The sequence below is a fragment of the Castor canadensis genome, unplaced genomic scaffold, assembly GCF_047511655.1.
Source record: "Castor canadensis unplaced genomic scaffold, mCasCan1.hap1v2 HAP1_SCAFFOLD_181, whole genome shotgun sequence".
Classification (NCBI taxonomy): Eukaryota; Metazoa; Chordata; class Mammalia; order Rodentia; family Castoridae; genus Castor; species Castor canadensis.
This window is the reverse complement of record NW_027395383.1, coordinates 74,115-80,114: the sequence shown is the minus strand read 5'-3', so window position 1 is coordinate 80,114 and position 6,000 is coordinate 74,115.

Sequence of the window (6,000 nt, the reverse complement as noted above, 5' to 3'; positions counted from 1 at the left end):
TGTGTCTGTGAACTGAATGTGTTTCACCTGACTTTGACCCCCTTCCCTCTTGAGGCAAGCAGGCTAGCGAGTGCAAGAATTCTCACAGCACCAACAGGAGCAAGAGGACATCTCAGATGTGCAGTTCCATTTCAAGCCGCTATCTGCGTTGCATCAGTCAAATCAGCCAAAATGAGGTGCATGGAGGAAGCTTATCATGGAAAGAGGGTCGCACATATTACAGGGCGAAAGCTATGAACACAGAAACGTGGGAAGAATTGTGTCATTTTTCCAACTACCACAATGAAGCTCCTCTTAATATTTCTTTTCTGCACGGAACCCTTTCTGATGCTTTACAGAAGGTCAATTCTTATTGTATATAACCCTGATTAAAATGTCATTAAAACAACCTGACCACCTCTGAAAAGGCAAGCAAGTAATCTTGTTCAGAGAAAAAAAATTATAAGTAAACAATCACGAATGCCATTTCATTTGCCATTAAATAGAAAAATATCCCCTTGTATTTCACAGACTCCCTGTCACTCAGATGATATGTCACACTTCATTAAACTAGAACATCAAATGCAGAAAACAATATATCTGCTGCTCAATAAGATTATCTGTTCCTTGAACAAGGTTTGAGGAAATGTCAACATGATGTATTTGAATACAGGAAATTAAGCCAAGAATTGCAACTAGAAAAATCTTAAAAGTACCCCAAATTTTCTTTGAAACAATACAGCATCTTTTTGTCACCTGTGATTTGACCATTGGTTCAATCTCTATTACCCCATGGTGTTACTTTGTGATCTGTTATAAAGCAATGTGTGCAGAATATCCAAAAGTCCAATTTAGAATTGCCAGAAAATCAGCTTGGGGATGATAGAGGGTTTGTATGAAGCTCCTTAGTTTCCAGGAAGGCCATGCCATCTCTTTCTCTCCAGGTCTTTATTTCCTAAAAAATGAGAACATTATTAAGTAACATGGCATAACCAACTATGAATATATAACATATATGTTCATTACCAAAATGATAGATACATTACTATGACTTTTTGTGTGTGGTACTGAAGAATGAAACCCAGGGCCTTGTGTCTGCTAGGCAAGTCCTCTACCACTGCAGCCATGCCCACAGCCCCATTACTGTGACATTTTTCTCTAAATGAACGTGATCATTTTCTGTATTTGATTTTTTAAAAAGTTGCTCTCAAGGTAGGTACTTCAGTGATTCCTGGTGAGAGATTGGTCAGATATACAAATATTACATGAAATATTATAATAAAATTGTTTTATATTCTTGCTTCATCATTTTTTGTGCAATTGGATTTTAAACAAATCATCTATCTACTCAATATTCATATCTATAAAAGAAGACAATTTGCATAAATAAATAGCAGGAGCATTTGAATATGTGGCCAAGTAATAGATAAAGGACCTGAGGCAATTTCTAGGTCTGCCAGATACACGTAGTCATTCCTTTATATCCAAGGGCGATTTGATGCCAAAAATCCATGCATGCCCAAGCTCCTTATATAAAATGTATAGTATTTGCATGTATCCTCTTGTATACTTCAAATCATCTCCATATTACTTAAAATATTTAAGACAGTGTAAATTCTACGTACATAGTTGTCATACTGTATTGTTTAGGGAATAATGATAAGGAAAAAAGTCCACAAATGTTTAGCACAGACAATTGTTTTCTGAAACTTTTCAGTTCACAGTTGGTTGAATCCATGGATATGTAACTCTCAGATACGAAGTAATGACTATACTTTTATTTGTGTAGGTTGTGTAGAATCACTGTCCTGGTAGAGTTATCTTTGTTAACAGTGTTATTTTAAGTTTTGCTTGGTTTCTCTTTCTAAGAAGAGGGACTTTAACCCATAGGATCAAGAAAATAATATGCAGCCTAGACATGTACATTCAGGTGTGGGCTTATACACCATACTGAGGAGACTTGAGTCTTTATCACCTTGCATTGATGGCAAGATTTTTCAGTCATAGCTACAGAAGTAAAGAAGGTAAGTTGAGATTTTGATATAACAGAAAAGTTTCTCTTGAGACTTTTTAAATTGTTAGAGAAGAGAGAAACTCAGAGAGGCATGATAAGGTCTTTCTCTGAGAAGTGGTGACATTTCAAAATATATATGATTACATAGGAGCCAGAGTACAGGTCCATTTTCCTAGCAAGTTAGAAATGATAATACTCCACAGCATTAAGGACTCTCACCCTCTTGTCCAAACACACATTTATATGCCCACTTTGTCTCTAGGTAACATAACAACAGTAGGAACAGACTGCTAGAAAAGCTAGGTCCTCAGGAGAGTGGAGGTTAAAGGCCATTTTTCTATTTCTAATGGAGAATCCTGAGGAACTAATGTTGTAACTTCTCTTTCAGTCAGAAGGAAGAAATAATAGCTTAGGAATTTGATTCCCTTAGGATCTCTTTGATGGGCCAATATAGCTAGTGGCACTTGCAGCAAAGAAAGTCTAGAAAGCACTTGGGCAAGCTAAGCTGACTTAAGGACACCATGCAATTAAGAGATGCTAGCAGAGCAATTCCACCCATGATGAAGGGAACAACAGCTGACTCTGGCTTGGGATCAGCCCACACTCACCTTGAGGAAGTAAAGACTATAATATGAGTAATGCCAGTGGCAGAAAATGAATTATTTCAAAGTATTTGTTTTCAACAGTTGGACTTCTGGTACTTTTGTGAAAAATACAGTGAAATAAATGTTTAATAGCCAAATGATATCTTGATGTCAACGGCACTAGTAAGCACTTGTATTTTCAACTTTATTTTACTGCTTGATGGGACAAGCTAAAATTGAAGAACAGTGATTTTCAGTATGTAAAAGCTGCATGCTATTGCCTTAAGATGGAGAAGTGAGGACAATGTCATTTCTGAAATGGCAAGAGAGAAAGCACAGAAAAATGGATAACTAATGTCTAGATTTATAATTTGATATTAATATACATCAAAGGTTATCAATATATTCAACTAGACAAGAGAATAAAAGATTAAAACAGCTTGGTTTTAAGGGACCAATCTGCATATAGAAAATTTTGAGTCCTTCATTTGATAAAAAGAAAAGTTGTGAATGAATATGGAATTGGTGGTGCTAGCAAGGACTTTCATGGTGTGAAAACCATTTCCCTATCAACTAGGGTGAGACCCTTGTACTGCTGAAAATGTATTCAATCAAGTGACAGGCTTTAATTAGATAGGACCATTCAGTTTTCATACTCACCATTTCTATCTTTCCATGATCCATTTCCTCATCTGAGGGAAGCATGAATAAAAATTATTCCAGTCATCCTAAAGTGAAGGTTTTAAAGTATAGAATTAGCTGTCAAAAAAAGAGGCTGATTTCCAATTATGAGAACATTTGCCCATTTGTCTTTCACTCTGGAAGACATATTTGTGCCTAACTTATTGGGCTCAATTTTCTTATACTTAGAGAGCTCAGTTCTATCATAACTATTTCAAATTCAAGGACTTGCTCAATTTTAGAAAACTTTCTAGATGTTTTACCAGTAGCCAAATTGTCTACTATAAAAATTTCACATGCAGTAAAGATGTCCAGCAAAAGCTTAAAGGATCCAAATAATTTGGAAGAGTTTTTTGGAATATGTGGATTTTAGAAAACTAGATGTAAAATAAAAAATTAAATGGCCAAGTGTTTGGACAACTTTGGGCTAAATGAGCAGACTTCATTTCTTTAGTAATTACTGGAGTGTTTTCAGATATACATAAATTTACTGGCATCAGACTTCCAGGTTTTTCCACCTCTGTGGTTTTTCATGAGGGGAGGAAGCCTGAAGCAGGGAGTTTTGTCATTTGAGTAACTAGAAATATTAACTTTTATTTTGATTTCTTTGAAATTAGCATGTGACTATATGCATACTTTATGCTCCACCCTGAACAAGTTTGAAAATATTTCTATGATGTCTACTATAAAATAGAATGGAGACCCAATTTCATATGACTCCCGGTAGTGTTGCACCTTAATTACTTGCCCAAATGAGCAAGACACATGAAATGTATGACCTCTGTTTTGGACCCTCATCCTTTATCTTTTAAATACTTTGATGATAGAGTTAGATATAGCCTGATATGCTAAGAATTATTGGTTAACTTTCATAATTTTTAGAGGATTACATACAAAAATACATTTGCTTATTTGATATTGTTCTCAAAACTAGAGTATATATTTTTAAACTGTTCATTATTTGGTGGGTATATACTAAAAATTATAATCCATACAAATATTTGGCTTTAATTATGCTACTTTTATTTTCTTACTTTTAGTTTAAACTACCATTATTTCTTTCCTGAGCAATTATAATTGCTTCCTATTGGTCTCCATGTTTCTACACATATCCCATGACAGACTTCTTTACCCAGCAGACAGAATGATTAATTTAAAACATTAACTAGACTATATTCCAATGATGCACTACATCACTGAATGGTTTCCACTGGTAGGTAGATTTCTAAGGTGCCTTCCAAGATTCCCACCCCTCCATGTATGCATAACATGATTATTTGGAAGGACAATCCTTTGAATGTGAACAAGGCTTGTGAAGTAAACATGATGTCATTTTGTGCTTGAGATTGTTATGTTATTTGACAAAATGGATTTTGCAGATGTAATTAAGGTCTGCAGATTAGACCAAAGGGAAATTATCCTGAGCAAGCCTGAGCTAATCTGGTGAACCCTTTAAGGGGATCTAAGGCTTTCCAGAAGTTGGAGAGATTTGTTATCAGCCAGATTGTCTCCTGTTGTCCTGGAAGGAAACAACCTTGTATGCCTAGGAGACATCTGAACTCTTGTGTTTGTTGCAGCGTAATTCTCAAGAGCCAAGATAAGGAAATGATTGAAGTGTGTGCCGACAGATGAATGAATGAAGAAAAATTTGGTATCTGTACACACAGTGGAATACTATTCAGCTTTTAAAAAAATTACACATGTCATTTGTGACATGGATGAACCTAGATCACATTACAATAAGTGAAATAAATGCAGAAACAATTACCATATGACCTCACAAATACTGGGAAAGGGGTGACATTGGCCAATGGGTACAAACTTACAGTTAGTTAGAAGAATAAATTCTGGTGTTGTATTGCATAGCAATGACTATAGTCAATAATGATATATTGTGTATTTTAAAATAAGTAAAAAAAATTTAAATGCTTTCACCACAAAGAAATGATAAATATTTGAGTAGAGGAATATACTAATTAGCCTTATTTGATCATCCTGTAATGTATACATGAATCAAAACATCACATTGTACTCCATAAATACATACAATTATTTGTTAATTAAAAATAAAACTATAAAAAATAAGTGGACAGTTGGTCTGGTTGAATATCCAATAAACTTGGTAGAAAGGATTGTCTTACTGGGCTTAAGAATTTAATATTTGTATTTGAATTTTGTAGATTAAAAAACAAAATTTGAAAGAACTAAAAACAAAGAAGGAAGAAAGGAAGGAAGGAAGAAAAGAAGGAAGGAAAGAATGAAAGAAAAAGAAAGGAACCTTTATTGTAGGGGAAGGTAACAAAGCATTCTCAATTCTTCTTCCTTATCTGTATAATTTTACTAGCATTTATTTTGCTTATCTATTACCTATAATTACCTGTGGACAGGCTCGGAGGCATGGTGGGGATTATCTCAAGCCCATGTCCCTGCTCTGTCTGTGGTGGTGAAGCTCGGGCAGGGTTCTGGAGCTCTGGTGGCCCTGGCATGCTCTCTGCTGGGGAAAGCTGGCCTGCTGGGTTTCAGGAGGACGAAGGTTTGCCTTGGACCCCCCCACTTGCCCAACTGCTCTCATTGTAGTTTGCCTTAGCTAAGCAGAGGTGTTTTGTTTCCTTATAACCAACATTGGGACCTTCAGTGACTCACAGGGCTTGTCGTCCTTGGTTCTTTCCTCACATACAGTGGGGTATAGTTATGGCCTCACAGTTTCTGAGGATAAAGTGAACTAACGTACACACAAAAGTG